At 45.3% G+C, this 19,344-nt stretch overlaps 1 protein-coding gene across 2 annotated transcripts in view; it reads right to left on the reverse strand.

Moving 5' to 3' along the window:
- Window positions 1-19,344, reverse strand: part of LOC145346432 (NEDD4 family-interacting protein 1-like) — a 151,346-nt gene that overhangs the window by 23,299 nt on the left and 108,703 nt on the right. The window contains exon 6 of one of the 2 annotated variants that reach the window (XR_013887696.1): window positions 7,773-7,934. The gene's annotated coding sequence lies outside the window, so the exon portion shown is untranslated. Of the gene's footprint in view, window positions 1-7,768; window positions 7,935-19,344 lie in introns of both variants that reach the window. The other variant, XR_013887693.1, reaches the window with a different exon arrangement.

Below are 19,344 nucleotides of genomic sequence, written 5' to 3' on the forward strand. Positions count from 1 at the left end.
CAGCACAAAGAGGCCCTTCGGCCCATAAGTTGTGCCAAACATGTCCCTACCTACTAGACTTGCCTATAGCCCTCTATCTTACTAAGTCCCATGTACTTATCCAAAAGTCTCTTAAAAAACCCTATCAAATCCGCCTCCACCACCACTGCCGGCAGCCGATTCCACACACCCACCTCTGAGTGAAAAACTTACCCATGGCAACACATTTTAATGTGTTAAAAATTTGGTTGGAAAAGTTGGAAGCATCTGAAACACTTCAAAAAACCCAGAAAATTCTGCCCAATTTCTGTGCCATAATTATGAAATGTTTAAATCATAAAAAGCTTGATAATCAACACATATCAAGCAGTAAATTGTATCCTGTTCAAGCAGAAACAAGATTTGGAATGAAACAGCTCTTTATTTCAAAATTATCACGTTGAATCTGTAAAATGACACCAGACTGAAATCAAATGGACACTGTAAGGGGATCCATTAACGGAGTCATCACTCAGAAACAAAAACCCTTCCTCCTTAACCTGAGAAGTGTCACAATTTATTTGGCAATTGTGCTTTTTTAAAAAAATTTTCCAATTCCAAAGAAATGCCCAAGGCAGTTTGGTTTGCAAGCTGTCAAAGTCTCATGAAAATATAACCCTTTTTGTTTAGTTTACACGGCACAGTTAAATATAAAAATGGCAAAAATATACAAGAAATGCCTTTGACAGTACTTTCTGTTCTGTGTCCTGGTTGTTTCCTGGCTGATGTGTATAAAGGTATGTCAATGTTGTTTAACTTATCAACTGAGGAAGAAAGTAGCTGTGCTTCATTTAATATGTGACAGCTATGATCTTAGTGGATTTAAAATGTCACTATTAATCAAAACGGGTGAAAGGCAACTTTCCAAGTGGCACAGGCATTTTCTGTTCAACGGAAAACTTTATAGACCCAGGTCTAACAAGGAAGGAAAGACTGTGATTAGCAAACAACATTGAAAAGCAAAATGATGTAGTAACTAATTTTAGGACCTGATTTTAGCAACCAGATTTGCCTTAGGAGCTACTCCTGTTTTGTTGTCATACATTTGCTGGAATTGCCTTTAATAGAAACTGCATTTGTGTGTGTGGACATGCCTGCACTGCACTTCTGACACAGATACAAATCTTACATTAAATAGTGACAACAGGTGGGATTGCCCGGCTGTCCCCAGCATGTTTTCCACCAGTGGAGGTTGCTCTCCATTGGCAGGATCTCTGGACCCGCTGATGTCTACAGTGTTTTGTGTGGCTCGCCTGACCTGCTGCCAGGGAACCTGTCGCAGGGATTAGCTTTCAGCGGGATAGGAAGACCCTGCTGATGGGAAGAGCTGCAGAATCCTGCCTCACGTCTCAAATACACTTTTGGGCATCAAGGGTGTTTTATAAATGGAAAATGTTTTTTTCTTGGAGAAGGAGCAACTCCAAAGCAATCCCTGGCATATTTGGTGTGATGACCTGTTACAACTTTCGTAGTTTTAAAATTTAAAAAGATGGATATAAATTGGCGTTCATTTCATTAGAATTACGTTCGAATTCTTTGCCTGTATTGTATACGGAGGTGAGAGGCAATAATATTTAGGATGGTGCCAATAATTCAATGGAGAGAAAGATATAAGCTTGTTGCATAGCAAAAACAATAACTGCGGAACAGAAGTCTTGTCATGTTGTGCTATATCTAAATTCCAATAACAGAAAGCACATTCTACTGTCTGAGCATGACTTTCTCTGTATCCCCTAATGTCTATCCTGCACGGTCTCTCAAAATAAGATGGCCATGTTACTACAGTTTAGTGCTGGAGGACTTGTTTTCAATTAAACAGTCATATCGGAGGGTTTGGTCCCATATGAGTCTTCATCAAGATTAAACTAGAGATAGAAGGAAATAATTTCAAACCATTCTGTGCCACTCAGTTCTGATAACATTTTTAATCAGCTCCTCACTAGACTTATTTCTTATGAGGTAAATTCCAAATTCATCAAGGTGAAGGCAGAACAGTGAGAACACCAATTTTCCTTCAACGTCATGCACTGTAAAATGTCTTTGAGATTAGTGCTTCACCAAAATGATTAACCATAACAACAGTTTGTGTTCAAATAATGTTGGGAGAGTGTTAATTACAGAACAGTCTTAAACAAACCTTTGTCGTCTTCAGTGGGTTAACTGTCAGTCTTTATTAACAAGGAGTACTATTTACTCATGCACAGTAAAGGTTACATGCTAGGTGCTATCTCCATGTTCAGGTCTTTACACATCTCTGCTCAGCACCACACTGACCTTTTGGACTAGGTCATGTACCTCCTCACATCACTGCATGGTGGTACTGTACTCAGTCCCATGTTAACCAGGTATGAACAAAGAAGAAAGAGAACAAAGAAAAGTACAGCACAGGAAAGGCCCTTCAGCTCTCCAAGCCGTGCCAATCATGAAGCCCTAACTAAACTAAAAAAAGACTTTCTGTCCTTATTTGGACTATATCCCTCTTACCCCCCCCTATTCATGTACCCACCTACATGTCCCTGTTTCCATCCACCATCTCCTCTGGCAGTGCATTCATGATCAGGGTGGAAACCAGAGAATCTCACCACTAACAAACAATGCGCCTTCTCCAGCTGGTGGGAAACACATGGCTGGGAGGCTGGAGAATCTCACCTGAGACGTTTCCTAATGATTGAACTTAGTTTTACTCCTCTTGGAACTTTCAGCCCTTAGAGCATCACAGACACACCTTCTACATTCCCCTTCCTCCATGGCATCAGCACACTCATGTTGTCCCTCACTATCCCCCAGGGTTTCCTGAACCTCCTCATCTTTATCTTGCAATGAGGGTCTCACGTCTTTGCAAAACCAGGTTGTGATGGGCACAGTAAATGGCAAGGACACAGCAAACCCCTTCCGATGTGTATTAGAAAGAGCCACCTGATTCAGGCATCTGAATCACATCTTAAGCAATCCTATGGTTTGCTCTGTGAGGGGGAATATGCTGGTGTCAGTAACAAAGTACCTTTCCTCAGCTGGACTCTGAGGGTGATGCACTGGCGTCATTGTCCAGTGTTTAAGTGGATAGCCCTTATCCTTCATCAATCATCCCTGAAGACTTTCTGGCACCTTGAAGATCCCAGGCACCCAGGAGTGACTGAGGATGTAGGAGTCATGGCAACTCCCAGGAAACCGAGCACAGACATGCAAGATCTGCTTGTGATGGTCACACACCAACAGCATGTCGATGGAATGGAAGTCCTTGCGGTTGATGAACATCAAGGGATACTGCCAGGGGGCCATACAGTCATGTGGGTGCAGTCTATTGCTCCCAGCACTCTTGGGAATTCTGAGATAGCTACAAAGCCTGTGAATCTCAGAATCTGACTATCCTCAGCCAGAGCAAAGTTTACATATTAATGGGCCCTCCTGTAAAGGGCTTTGGTCACCTCCTGAATCCAGTCATGTGTTACTGACTGAGAAATGCTGCACAGTTCCCCAGTTGCTCCCTAGTAAAACCCAGAGATAAAGAAACTGATTACTGCCATCACCTTTCAAGCCACTGGCAAGGAGAAGCCTCCAAATCTACATGGTGTCAGCTCTTCTTGGAGCATGTGGCATATGTAGCAGATGAGATCTTTGGGCAATGGAGTCTTGTGCCTCTCACTCATGCAGAGAGGAGACTTGTGGACAATAAACCTTTGGTATTGCCAGTTATCTCTGCAGTCTGGGTCTCTGCTCCTCAGCCTGCTGTTGATGCTCACATTCCCCATGGCTTTGTTCCCCATGCAGTGTTTCCTGCAGGAGATGCGCATGTCTATAACTTGCCCTTTTCTTTTCCAGCCTTCAATGAGGATTGGTAAAAAAAAATCTCCCTGGAGTCCAGGACTTGTTCTCACTTTTGCCTCTTTTCTGAAAAGGGACATTGAAGACTAAAATGGCTGAAAAGAGAGGTGTGAACGAGAAAGCTATGGGAGAAGTTGTGCAGCTAAGCATTGAACCTTAGATTGCACTGTTCCTTATGTACCTTACTCCGGGCCTCGAGCACAGACACAGAGGTGAAAAGCATTCCATTCCACAGATGTTACATCTGGAATCCTGTGGGGCTGGGAGAACTTATAAATTACATCATTGAGCCAATATGTCTCTGAACTCCACTCTTTGACTTGGCATAACTGTGAGCATTCATTTGGTCATGGAGAATGAATGGAATTGGCTTGGCCACTGATGGTTGGCATCAATTGCTAACCTGTGACTCCTCTTTACTGGCGGGAAGGCAGAGTTGGTGCAGCTGAGCTGCCTTCACTGTCACCTTTACTCTCCAAGCCTGCATTGTTGTCTTCTCGTATGTAGCTTGTCAAAAGTAAAGCTGTTGAGTTGTACCTAAAGCACAAAATTAGAAATCTGGTTTGCTTCCTAGCAGCAGGCTCTGACTCCTGTGTAATGGACCTGGACCCTGTCCACTGTAGTGGCACCAACAAGTGAGTATGTGCTCCCTGAGGGAAACCCAGAGCCCAGCTTAGCAGTCCTACCACACTTCATCATATCCCTCCCAGACAGGATCTATCTTACTTTTGAATTTGAAACACAACATCTTAGCTGAGCATTCAGATGGTTGTGCTCCCTTTGAATCATGGGATGGAATTCCATCCTCCCTCCCTCACTGTCCACTTGCCTTCAAATTATCTGGAATATTTAGATATGTGCAGGGAGACCTGTCACTCTCCAGCTTCCTTCACTAATGCTGGATCCTGTTGCTGTGGTGTGATACTAACACACTCCCACTGAGCCCTTCTGCTCAGGCACTCAATTCTGTGCTCCAGCCTGACCTGGCTGTCACTTACAGTGTGGGCCCCTCCTCTGTTGTAAGCTCTGGTTCCCACTCCTCAAAGAGGGTGAGGACCCAGATCTCAGGCACACCACCCCCTGTCTTTGCCCTCTCCCGATAGTAATAGGTATTCCTCTCCTTTGGGGACAGAAGGAGCCATGTGAATTCTGATGGCGTGAGTCCTGGAAGGTGTCAGTAGGTGACCCTCAAAGGGTAAGGATTGTGGGTCTCTTACAGGGCCTGGGGAGGTTGGAGGGAGTGCTTGAGGGTCGGGGCTGGAAGCATGCAGGGTGCTAGGGGTGGGGGGGGCTGGTGGTCTGTTAGAGGGAAGATGCTACATCAGGTTTAACACTCACTCTTGCTACCCGGATTAGGCCATTCAATTACTTCTGGCTCTGTTTCCCAGTGCTTCTGGCTAGTGCCCTGGCACTCATACATACTGCCAGGCTGTATTACCATCCCTTCTCCTGGGGCAGTGTTGCTGGGGGGAAAGGAGTGTCCTGCCTTGCCTCCAGCAACCTTGCAAGGCATCCATCAGAGGAACAGGGAGTGGGGATTGGGGGGGGTTTGGGGGTGGGGGGAAGGTGGTGGGAGGAGGGTGCTCTCCTCCTGGAGGCACTGCCTGCCTGTCTGTCCATCCTGGGGTTGTTATGGAGCTCTCCCTTGTTAGGGCAGATCAGCTACAGGCAGTTTGGGAGAGTCATTTACCTGTTAGAGCATTCCATCGAGCTTAATGCAGTTTGCTTTGTTACCATGGAGAGGAAGCCAAGTCAGCACTTGCAGGTGTACTAATGTGTGTGTGCGGGGGTGGTGGGAGGGGGAGTTGGAATTTGTGCCTCTGTTGATGGGCAAGAGAGAGAGAGAATCATGTCAGTCAGCTTTAGGGACCGGCGCTGAGGGGCAGAGGGGTGGGGGAGGGTGTTTCCCAATGTCTGTGGGGGTGGAAGAGAAGGCTGTATCTGCCCTGGGGAAGGGGAGTGATCTGTCAGGAGAGCTGTTGTTCTTCTTCTGCACATGTACAGTTTGTGCTTCTAATCTGAGCTGCAGGCTGCCTGGTGAATTATGCCCCACCCACTGCCTCTAGTGGCGAGAAACAGTCGAGCACAGTTTTTCAATGTCTATATCCATATGATTGGGAGCGAAAACTCGCCTAGAAATGGATCTGGAACTCTCCCATTTTCACCCTAGCTGGACACTTAGAATTATTCTTGTAAAATTCTGCCTGCTACCTGCATACATCCCGTCACACCCTATGAGAATTTTGTAAGTATCAATGGGATCACTTCTCATTCTTCGAAACTTCAGACAATACAGGGCCAGTTTCCTCAATCTCTCTTCATAAGGCAATCCTGCTATTGAAGGGGTTAATCGGGTTAACCTCCCTCTATGGCAAGCATACCTTTCCTTCCTAAGGAGTCCAAACTATACACAATGCCATAGGTGTGGTCTCACCAGGTTCTACACAATTGCAGCAAGGTATCCTTACTTCTGTAATCAAATCCCCTTACAATGAAAGCTAACAGACAATTTGGCCTTCCTTATTGATTGTTATACCCGCACACATTCTTGTACATCCTCATAGTGACTCATTGTTCAGAGCTGGAAATAGTTTGAAGTATTTGTATGTGTGAGTATCAGGAACATGACATAGCTTTAAATTTAGTTTATATTGTTTTATTTGTGTGTTAAAAAAATTGTGTTCAGTTTCATTTTAGAGTTCTTTTTTTCTGAGGTTGAGCTTAGGAGTCCAGGTCCTGTTTGTATATAAACATTTTTAATGATGTTTTATGACCCCTGACGTACAGAGGTAGGTTACTAAGGGGTTAATAGCCTAGGGAAATTAAAACAAACACAAAAAGCAGAAAAGGTTTTGCTGTTGTCTTGCAACAGGGGGTCAGGGCAAAGACCCACCAGGAGACAGGCAGAGGCTGAAAAAATAGTTAAGTTTCAGTTGGTATGAATATATCACCAAGTGAAGACAGAAAGGTCTAAGACTCTCTGTAGCTGAAAATGATGAAGGAGCAGTGCTCCCAAAGCTAGTGGGCTGTGCTACCAAATAAACCTGTTGTACTTTAACCTGGTGTTGTGAGACTTCTTACAGTGTTTACCCCAGTCCAACGTTGGCATCTCCACATCATGGCTGAAAATGATGCCAGATTGCTGAAGAAGTGGTAAGTGCAAGTTACTGCTTTTATGACACATTCAGACTCAAAATGTTGCCTCTATTCTCCCTCCACTGATGCTGTCAGACCCACCGAGATTTTCCAACATTTTCTGTTTTTATTGCTAAAGAAGTGAGTTTAATGAACTCATGGCGGTGATTCCCCCAAAAGTGCTGAATTGGTGGGAAAACTGTTCTAGATTACAATTGTTTTTTCAGAGCACTTTCACACTCGAACCTCCTAACTCCGTGCAATGCAGAGATCACAATCGGGAATCTCATTAAAAACCCGGGGGGGGCGGGGGCTATTCGCGCCAGAGTTTGACAGTACTGGAACTCTGCGCGTGTGCAGGAACCCCGATCTGTCAGATTCCCCATTCGCTGGCCTGATCGCAGCCCCCACAACAATTCCTGGGCCAGCCCCGATGTCCAACTCCCTGCACCCAGCAGTGGCAAACCACGCTCCCCTTCAGCCAAGCAGACTACTGTTGACTCCCTCTGGAGGCAGGCTCCATCCCCTTGGGCAATGCCAGGGGCAGAGGCTGGCATTGCCAGGATGCCCATGCACAAAGGACACCACCTCCCCTGTTGCCCGAACCCACTGGGAGGCACCAATTGGAACCCTTCATTCTGGTGGCGTCTCCCGCTAGTTCCTTGAAGGTGGGGAGCTAATCTAAACCCTGTTGGAATTAAGCACTCATGGCAGGATGGGAGATGCAATCGGGCCCGGCAAATTCACAATCATCACATGCAAAACGCATTAAAAAAGGATTCAAGTCACTTACCTACCTTCCCGTCGGCTCCAGAGTGGTCTGGACTCTGACTGTTCTACTGTTCTGGGAGATGCACGCATTCCTGGCACATGCGCAAATTCCAGAAAAAGGCCGACGACGCAATTCTCCAGAAAAGTTGCAGGTCACAATGGGAGAATTGGGCTCCATATTTCTTGCTCTGAAGTTGAAATAAAGTGAATTAGAATGAGCTTCTGGATTTCAAGGGAGATACCAAATGTGGAAGGGCTTCAAATTAATGTCTAGTAGTATATTGGAAAAGAAACCTCTTTGTAAAGGAACCAACTCTACTCTTGCTGTGGAAATAGCAACACCTCTTCACTGGAATGTTGAATTTGTAAGGATAGTGCTGGGATAAAAGGGTTAGCATGTGTTTGAATAATTATTTTTCTTGGTATGTGTTGAAATATTTCCAAACGTTTTGTTGTCTCGTGTAATGTAGCAAATGATTTGCGATCTGAAAACACAAATTTCAGAGAGGGCACAAAGGTATCAGGAAGAATTAACAATCCCCAATTCCTCGGCTTGCAAATCAAAGCAGAAATTGGGGAAAACTCAACCAGATGTACAGGTGAGCAAAACAATAGAAAAGGCACGCAGAGGAGTTACAACCTTGAAAAAGCTCCTTGATGAATCAATATGTAGCCAGGGTAAAACACGAGGAGCTGGAAAGGATATCAATAGCAACAAATTGGTGCACTGAAGCCCACAATGAGTTGGCAAGAGGTTAAGAGGAAAATAAACAGTTGAAAGAACAGTGTAAAAAACTTGATTATCCTTCAAGATCAAACGCAAAAGGAATGTGTAACCATTCAACAACATGTAGAAATGAAGACTGACTTAAACAGTAATGGAATAACAGCAGAAGCAACTCGAGGTGACTCACTTGAATTGCAGAAAAATTCAAGCCAAAGCAAGTGAAGTTCGCAAAGAAAAGGACAACACGAAGAAGGGTCTTCACATACTACAAGGATTCACCAAGTCAAAGTGTATTTCCCTGAAAGTAACAAAGAGAAACAACTGCAGTTTCACATCACACTGAACAACTGGAAGAACCAGTTGGCAAAGAGGTCTCAGTAATGTTCCATATTCCAGGTTAAAACTAGAAGCTGCAAGAAACAGACAGAAGAGCTGAAGAAGCAGTTGAATGAAAATGAGGAGACATTGATAGGAAAAGCCGCAGAACTTTCCAAGCTGTGTGTCAATAACAGACAATTATCACAATTATAGAACTGGCATAAGCAAAGACTTTGCTGCAAACAGACCTGGCCCACAGTACAACCAAAATGAAAGACAAAGACAAAGTTCTGTTGCAAACAGAGAAAGAGAAGATAGAAATAAGATATGAAATTGTAAACCCAACAGTGAAGCACAAGCCACAATAAGAAGAAAACACTGAACTGAATGTAAGGTTTCATAAGCTTACAAAAAAATTTGAAAATAAAACAGCAAATTAATGTTTGGCTGAGATTGTGAAATAAATAGAAATAGAGGTTCCATTGGAAAAAGCTATGTGTTCAGTGAGAAGAACAAAGAACAGTACAGCACTGAAACAGGCCCTTCAGCCTTCCAAGCCTGTGCCAATCTTGTTGTCCTATCTAGACCAACCGCTTATATATCTCTATTCCCCATCTATTCATGTGTCTACCCAGATAATTCTTAAATGTCGCTAACGTATTTGCCTTAACGACCTCACTTGGCATTGTATTCCTGGCCCCCAGCGCCCCCTGTGTAAAAAACTTTCCCCGCACATCTCCAGTGAATCTTTCTCCCCACCTTACCTTATCTTGAACTTGTGCCCCCTTGTAATTGTCATTTCTGCTCTGGGAAAAAAAGTCTTCCAACTGTTCACCTTACCTATATCCCTCACCATTTTATAAACTTCTATTAGGTCAACCCTTAGCCTCCCTCTTTCCAGGGAGAACAATCCCAGTTTATTCAACATCTCCTCATAGCTAATCCCCATCCATTCCAGGCAACATCTTCATCAACCTTCTCTGTACTCTCTCCAAAGCCTCCATGTCTTTCTGGTAGTGTGGTGATCAGAATTGGACACAATATTCCAACTATGGCCTAACCAATGTTTTATGTAACTGTAACATTTCTGTTCCATTTCTATAACATAATTTGCCAACTTTTGTACTCGATGCCCTGTTCCATATTCCAGGAGGAAGCCAAAAGCTGCCAGAAACAGACAGAAGGGTTAAGAAGCAGTTGAATGAAAATGAGGAGACATTGATAGGAAAAGCCGCAGAACTTTCCAAGCTGTGAGTCAATAATGAAGCCGTGAAGATCACAATTATGGAACGTGGCGGACACCATGTTGGAAAATTCAAGTCCACTCTGGGAATGAAACGGAATGCACATTCCCTTCAGAAGGATTGGGACAGACTCACCATGTCCAACAAAAACAGATGAGTTGTTAACAAGAAGAAACAAAGCTCAAAGGAACGCAAAAAGCAAATCAAATGATGATAGCCCAGTACCAGAAACGTAGACAGCTGCTACCATTCCTCCACAAGTAACAGACCATCAAGACTCAAGACCATCTGAATTCATAAAGTCAGGGATATAAAGTTGAAAAGAAGAGGTAGAAGTAACAATTGTATTTGTAATACTTCATAAGGGAGGAAAATTTTCTTTGGCGAAGAAAGGCAGATGTTGTGATATTATGCGCATGTCACTGTAATGTAAAAGTGCTCAGCACAGCAAGGATTAACATGGGACTGGAGACTAACACTACCCACAACATGCAATATTGAGTCACGTGAGACACAGAGAGAACACTCCAGAAGCAGCCCACCTACATGGATGTAACACCATGTATGACAGTGCCTGGAATCTGTAAATTGTGAAAGATGATTAATAAATGGTTCATGTTTAACTATTCAAATCCCACAGTCTCACCATTGAGACCTCCAAAGACATCATATTACAACACTTTGGGGCTTGTGTTTTAACCTGCCATATTGCTATTCAGCAGAAGATTCAGTGACATTGTTCTCACATCACTAGGTTCATTTCTTTGAATTTGTCAGATCCAACAAAGTGTCTCAAAGTTGCTAATACTAAAGGCTATATGAAAAGACAAAAACAGAATGGTCTTTATAGGATTCTACTTTTCTTCTGTTATATTTTTCTAGTTGTACCCCCCAATTAATCTTCCCTAGAGATTTCTTCTAGCTCAGGAGTTAATGTTTTTGAATGTGGGACAAGGTCACTGACAAGGTCAGCATTATTATTTCTGGGCCTTTTCAGAGAGTGGTTAAGGGTCATTCATATCAATTTGCTTGTGATCTAGAGTCATATAGATCAGACTGGTTAGAAATGGCTGATTTCCTTCCCTAAAGATCATGAACAAAACAAATGGTTTTTGATGACAATCTGGTAGTTTTGTGGTCACTATCACTGGGGCTAGTTTCTTTTTATTCCAGCTATATTTCACTAACTGAATTTAAATGTCCTAGTTGGCATGGTGAGGTTTGAGCTCAAATCTCTGTTCATTAATCTAGGTTCCTGGATTACTAGTCCAATTACAGAACCACTATGCTACTACGCCTGTGACATCCTACACATGTGGATTATTTTAACAAACTTTTATTATAATATCAGATCTAGTATGGAATTAGATAATCTTGTATTTGAGTAGCAATTTTGCCTTTCAGTTAAGTTTTGAGTTCAGCTCTCACTGAAGTGCTTGTGTGCATATATTAGAATTAAAGAACCCTTTGACTGTTCATGTGGTTCATGTGAATGTTACAGAACTAACGGGTCGATCCACTCATGTTGTGGCATCTTGCTAAGTGTGAAGTTCTTGGAAAGGAAGAGTAAGGAGCAGCAATGAGAAGCACTCAGGGATTCTTTTTATTCTCCATTCTTTACTGGAACATGTGTATGGTAGCCTTCAGTAGATAAAGTGCATAGTGCACTTCTCAATGCACTTTGGGCAGAATTCTCCCATCCTTCTTGCAGTGTGTTTATGGCCAGCAGAAGTGGTGAATTCAGTGTGAGCCAGAAAGTTGGAAACCTGCCAGCGTAAAATGACATTGCAATATTCCCAATGGCGGGTTAATGGAGGTCCATCTTCCCACTGCCTGGTGATGTGAATGTAATTTGCATTCATTTGCATCTCTTGAATGCTCATTAAAATAGCTGCCCACTAGAATCCTGTCAGGCTTCTAATCCTGCCTCACGGCAGTGTGACATCATTTCAATCAGGAACCTGATTGCTGAAGATGGCATACACAAGGCGGCGCGGGCTCGTTGGTCTGAAGGGCCTGTTTCCCGTGCTGGGTTGTCCTTTGTTCTTTGTTTTTTGTTCTTTGTTCATCAGAGATTTTGAGGTTAGTGAAACAAAGCCTTTCTGCCATAGTGCTGCACTGCTCCTGATGCACTGTTCCCACTCTTCCAGTTCCTGCCCTCTATCTTCATACCAAACTGGGCCTTATGGACTGCATTGTGCTGCTGCACCCATGGACACTCCGTGTCACCTTCTCGGTTCAGTGTAATGCCTGGGGTTGAGGAGTATATGGGTCTCTTTGCTCCTAGTGCCACACACCAGAGTCTATCTGGATAGCACTGTGCTGGGGGATTCATGTAGCCTCCGCAACAAATGTCCCAAGTTTAATGGGGTGGGTGCAAGGTGAGGCCTCCGAGGCTGGCACCAGTTTCGTGTCAGCTTCCACCTCGCAGTTTATCATCCCAGAGACTCTCACATCGGTGGGTCAAGTTAGTGGCGAGGCATCTGTCTCACTCTCTGGTGCACACGACACATCTGCTGATACACATTTGGTAGAGGAGGGAACGTCCGAGGCCCCTGGTGGGTGGGAGCCTACTGGAGGCAAGGACTCAGCTGGCCCCAGGCTACATGCTGGACCTCTGAGATCACTTCCCCCTCAGCTGCTGGAGATGCAGCAATAGAGCCAGGGAATGCAGGAGGGGCTGATGTCTACTCTGGACCAATGTGAGATTATTGGCAGGAGTCCCAAAGCTTTCAGGTGGACCAGCTATTGCTTGTCTTTCGTGGTTCCCAGGCCAATACTGCAAGGGTGGCATCCGCAGTGGAAAGCCTGGGGTGGTAAATCTTCACCATGAGTGACAGCAGGCCAGAGGGCCGCAGCCGAGTCACAGAGGGTCACATCTGAGGGACTCAACGGGATTCTCAGGGTCCTGTGGCCCATAGCTGAGAGGCTCGAGAGCTTGCAGGAGACCCAGCGGGACAACGCTGAGACACAGCAGGTTGGTAGCAGCCTTTTAAGAACGTGACCCAGTCACAGAGGTTCATGGCTGAGCAGCTGCAGAGCATGGCACAGTTTCAGAGGGCATTTGCTGCCAATGACAAGTGGCTCCAGTCTCAGAAGGCCATCACTGAGAGCTTGCCCACCTTGGTAAGAACGCAGATGGTCCTCCAGAACCAGCAGGGCCAAGTGATGTTAGAACTTCTGGAACTCACTGTAGAAACTCCACTGTGGAGTGACTCAGAGTCCCGCAGGAAGGGTTGGAGCCTGTGCATGACCTTCCACCCAGGAGACTGCTGCAGTGGCTACAGTGACAATGGGATGAAGACGGTGGCATGAAAATATCCATGACACCTGGAAGCTGGCCAGGGCTCTCAGGGTCCAGGCCTTCCAGAGGACAATTATCAAGGGCATCACAGGATATGGGGCGCTGTAGGAAGCTGGCCATCTCCATTTCGGATGTACGTCTTGGGGAGACACCGAGACGTAGTGATAAGCCACATTAAGTTCAGAAGTTGTAGTGGCACTAAGATAGCACCGGTGAAAAAGCACACCAGTTTGATAGAATAATTAGGCACTGTAAAGTCTCACTTTACTTGTTATATAGGGGCACTTAGTTTGATGGCATTTTTCTTGGCACCAATAAATGTTATTACAGCCCACAGCTGTGATTAATTTGTCTCTAATTAGCCTCTAACAGGAATGTTCTTACCTGATTTTTGGCGGAGGGATCCTGCACATTGATGTCAGTGGGGGAGGGCCCTCAGTGCACAGCTACTGTTAGAATCAAGGTGCTCAAATCATTCACTGACTACAGCAGGTGGCATGCAATGGCAGCGACTTACAACATCTGCCATGGCATCCCCAGAACCCAGGAGGGATTCCATCCCTCCCACCTCACCCACCCCACCCAGATGTGGGCTCAGGTGCCAGCGTGCATGCAGAGCTGAGGTAGGAGTCAGACTAGTTTGTACCACAGCATCATCACACTGGCACATAGCAAGTTGTCATCACCCTCTGGTTTGCCACAGAAACTCGCTGACACAATGTACCCAGGCCCACTACTTTGGTGTTGCAATATTGCAGTAGATAGTATGGGTGCGCGAGGGGTGGAGGCGAGAGGCTGAGGGGGTGGGGGGGGGGGGGAATGCAGAGGTGGGGGATGGTTGGAACCCACATGCGGCAACACAGGCCCGTAGTTGCCAAATTGCATGTTGCTCAGGGCCTCTCTCACTGCCCTCACATGCCTGACTCTTGCTGCTGGAAGCCCTCCAGTGCCTGGGTGGTGTTGGTCATCATCGTCCTCCTCCTCCTCCTGTGTAGCCTCCTCTCCAGCAACACCCAGCTGGTCAACCACCACCTCCTGCTCGTCCAGAAGGTCTCCCCGCTGCTGTGCCAGGTGTGTAGGGCACAGGGCACCACCACAATGAAGGACAATATCAGAGGGCTATAATGCAGGGCCCTGCCAGAGCGGTGCAGGCATTTAAGGAGCCCTGTGTACCTCTCCACTATTAAGGCAACGTGGGCCTCAATATATCAGGTCTCTGCCTCAGACCTCCGCACAGGCATCATCAGCCAAGTCCTATGTGGGTGCCCCATGTCCCCATAACCATCCCTGCACCCTGGGCTCCTCCTCAAAGACTTTTGAGACATCTGAGATCAATTTAAAACTGTCATGCAGGCTGCTGGGGTGTCTGGCACAGACGGACATGATGTGCAGCTGGTGGTCACACACCAAATACACATTGATGGAATGGAAGTCCTGATTTTTCTCTGGGGTCTTGAGGACGACGTGGGTGCAGTCTATAACCCCCTGCACATTTGGCATTCCTGCAATGGCCACAAATCTTGCAACCCAGGCTTCCTGCTGGGCCTGGTCAAGTCAAATTTAATACACTGGCCAATCCAGGCATACAGGACATCAGTGACCTCCTTCATAGACTTATGGATGGATGATTGGGAAATGCCATAAAGGTCTCCACTGGTGTTCTGGAAGGATCAATGGGCTTCTTCTGTCCGCAATTCATCCTCCTGTTCCTCCTCCTCAGCTCCAGCAATAACCAAAAGATCAGCAATGTGTTGCATTGCAAAAACCATCATCAGTCTCGGGGGTGTGGGGAAGCAGGGATGTTGGCACAAGGAGAGAGATGGAAATTTGGAGGACCCTGCCTGCCCTCAACCCAGCAACAAACGCTGCCTAATTCCACCCCTCCAGCCCTCCAGCAATATACACTCATCACATTCACCCCACAACCCTCCAGCAACACACACTCCCAATTCCAGCACCCCAGCCCTCGAGTAATATACACTCGCCACATTCCCTCCCACAACCCCCCAGAACACACACTCCCCACCTCCCTCTCAGCCCCCCCAGACAAGCCACATACATTCCCCAAACCCCCCTGCCCCAGCCAAGGCACATACACTCCCCAAATTTCCCCCCCCCTAGCCCCCGAGACAAGCCACACACATTCTCCAATTCCCCCTCAACCTCCCAGAACAGCAACATAGCCCTCCCCAATTTCCCCAGACAGCACTTTTTACAAGTACTGTAGCTGTAGTGCTGCAAGTTCTAGGAGTTTCCAGCCCATCCCCTCACCACCAACATTGCTTGCTGCTGCCAGCACTAGGACCCAGAATCAACACTAAAACCTGAGATCAGCGTTCAGACCTGGATCAGTTTTGAGAGGCTGAAGTTGGACCCCGTAAACAACAACAGTCCCCATCCCCCACATACACGCAGATCCCCCAACCCAAAACACTACATGGCCACCACAAAACAATCCCCCATCTGCAGACCAAAAGAGAAAATGCTGGAAATTCTCAGTAGGTCTGACAGCATCTGTAAGGAGAGAAAAGAGCTGACATTTTGAGTCCAGACAACCCTTTGTCAAAGCTTTAACAACGGTCATCTGGACTCAAAACATCAAATTCAAAATTTTTGCCTCGCTCTCAGTAGCATCAGGTCATGCCAGTCCTCAAAATTCAGACTGACAATGTGTTTAAGTGTGTCTATCCTTTTGAGGACCGAGGCATTGAATTAGCCATTTATAACACTCCTGCAGTTATTCCAACAAACGTACATTGAAGTTACTGCCCGACATTGGGACAGTCTCAATGGAAATTCCAAATCACCATTCTGTGGTTAATAGAAGGTTAGTTACTTTTAGTGAGCGAGGTCTATGGAGTGGCCAATGTGTGTAAACCTCTGGTTTCAAGTCCAAAGTGAAATGGCAGCCATTCTTTCTCTCTTATTTTTCATAAATTCATAGAATCCCTATAGTGCAGAAGGAGGCCATTCAGTCCATTGGGCCTGTACCAACTAGAATCCAACCCAGGCCTGTAACCTCACATACTTACCCCGCTAATCCCCTGATATTTGGGTCAGTTTAGCACGGCCAATCAACCTAACCCACACATCTTTGAATTGTGGGAGGAAACTGGAGCACTTGAAGGAAACCCATGCAGGCACAGAAAGTATGCGCAGACTCCACATAGACAGTGACCTGAGGCCAGAAATGAACCCCAGTCCCTGGCGCTGTGAGGCAGCAGTGCTAACCACTGTGTCATCATGCCACACCATGCCAACATTATAAACAATGGAATCTGAAGTGCTGTAAAAATTTAATATTTTTAGTTTGAGAACTCACCCAATCATTTTGAACAAAGAGAACAAAGAACAAAATCAGCCCGGGAAACAGGCCCTTTGGCCCAACGAGCCCGCGCCACCATCTCAACACCATCAGTCCACCTCTCTACCCACGACCCCTATCTAATGTTTTATGGCCATCCAGATTGAGGGAAACTGATTTAGGGACAATTTATTCCTGCCAATCAGCCTAACAGCACATCTTTGGGGTGTGGGAGGAAACCGGAGCACCCAGAGAAAACCCACGCAAGCACGGGGAGAATGCGCAAACTCCCACAGACACCGGCCCAAATCCATGTGTCTGCACAGCAATCAGCGATAGTCACTGAGCTGTCGTCTTGCCCAGTATCTTGTCTAGTTTAGGCACACACTAACGACATGAAACACTAGGCCAATCTCGAACAACCAAGAGCAGCCCCAGTACGACCCATCGCATGTATGCCCCTCGTTGGACACGAGGTGGACCAACTTAAAACCTGTGAATGAAAAGAGAAAAAACATTTGTTCCTCTTAATTTGTATAGCAAACGTTATGATGTCCATACTATTAGCTTACTACAGGTAGTTCTTATCACATGATTGATACAACCGTCTTGCTGTCATAGTTTCAGAAATGCAACAGAAAGCGAGATTCTAAAAGAAACAATCAGATCAGAAAAAACCTGACAGCTTGTTAAAAAAAAGTATTGCATTTGCCTGGCAATATACAAGTGCATGTTTGTGCTTACAGAAGCATATTACACAGGACAGCCCGGGAGGAAAATAACAATTTGGTGAGTTGATTTTCTGTGGAGTTTAATTTTTGAGTGATCTACTATTTGAAGTTCTCCTGCTGTTTATGCCTTTATCCCTTTGCCAGTTATTTTCACTTCAGCAGCTGGGTTCCACCTTGCTTCAATAAAGAAATTCAGCACCTAGGAAAAGTTGAAAACAATTACGAAGACATCAGTGTTTTGCAACCTGCCTCCATCTGTGTTTGCACTGTTCGTGGGCAGAAAACTAAAATCTTTGGCTCCAGGTACAAAAGTATTTGATTGTTGCTACATTCCTGATAGTTAAAATCAACATTTGATGAGAATTATTTACTCAGCTAGAGTTGCAGAGACTACTTTTTTAACTGTAATGTCATTCTAAGCCATCACATAAATATTCAACACAAAAACACAAAATGCTGGAAAATCTTAGCAGGTCTGACAACGTCTGTGGAGAGAGAATAGAACCAACATTTCAGGTCAGGATGGCCCTTCTTCTTGTGGGCGGCACAGTAGCACAGTGGTTAGCTCTGCTGCCTCACAGTGTCAGGGACCCAGGTTCGATTCTCAGCTTGGGTGAGTGTGCTGAGTCTGTACATTCTTCCTGTGTCTGCGTGGGTTTCCTCCATGTCTCTGTTTCCTCCCACAATCCAAAAGATGTGCTGGTTAGGTGCATTGGCCATGCTAATATTTTCCCTCAGTGTACCCAACGAGGCACCTAAGTGTGATGACTAGGGGACTTTCACAGTCATTTCAGTTCAATGTTACTGTAAGCCTACTTGTGACAATAAATTAACTTCATCTAAATAAATATTCCGCAGGACTACAACAATCCTCTTACAATCAAAAACAAATGATGTCACACAAATACATTCTTCTTGGTCGTGCAGCAAAAGGTTCTGGTACCTGAAGGGTTAACAGGGTGATGTAAGAAGGCACATGACCTAGAGCTAAGCCTCAGTTCTGAGGTAGTGGCAACATGTAAGGACCTAATATGTGATCCTCTCCATACCTTTACCCTCAATACTAAATATATACATCATTCTGTACAGTTAATAAAGACTTCTTTTAATTTCAACAAGACTGCTTCAAGATGTCCAAATAGCACACATCACAGGTAGAGACAACAGAACACATCAGGTTATACTTTGCAATCATTGAGCACAACCTCTCTGTTGGAGTTTTTTGGTATCTCAAGTGAGAAAATGTTGAACTGATCCGCATTACCAGCTTCAACTTGTGCTCAAATGTGACTACCCACCATTAGAGAAGTTGCCCTATGCTGAGCTGGGCAAGGACCAACAGCTGAAATACCATGTTGAAATGCAAAAGGCGCGCAAAAATATTTATTCGGGAGAGCTGTACATTTTTAAATGTTTTACTCCATAATTAAAGTTACAAAGCCAATGCTCAGAAAGGGCTGGGCAAACCCAAACCAATCCTTGCTTGCTCCAAAAACCAAATTCAAATTCCAACTGAATCTAATTCATAGTCCTCACTAGAGAGACAAACAAGATCCAAGCTGTCAAGATAAGGCATTGTACCTCATCTTGGGCTTGATCTGATGCTTAGCGCAGGATTTTCTGGACGCACTCGCCCCAAGAATGGAAATTCCCACCCGAGGTCAGTGGACCTAAGGTCCACTGAATTTTCGGTCCCTCCCATGACAATTCCTGGGGCAGACGGGGTGGGACAATTCCTCCCTGAATCTCAGTCAAAAGGAGAGACCTACTGTGCTTCCTAAAGTTTGCCCTCTGTTATCCGACTGTAGGACGTCATTAATAGCCAGGGACAAGCCTTATCATTCAAGTTACAGGATAGAGCGTGACAACAGAGTAAAGTAAAATCTGAATTACATAAAAATATTGACACACCCACACAGAATCCAAAACTCAAACCTCAGATTGTGATGAATGCACATCAGCACAGTATC

The sequence above is a fragment of the Carcharhinus amblyrhynchos genome, chromosome 1 (genome assembly GCF_965287045.1).
Source record: "Carcharhinus amblyrhynchos chromosome 1, sCarAmb.v2.hapA, whole genome shotgun sequence".
Classification (NCBI taxonomy): Eukaryota; Metazoa; Chordata; class Chondrichthyes; order Carcharhiniformes; family Carcharhinidae; genus Carcharhinus; species Carcharhinus amblyrhynchos.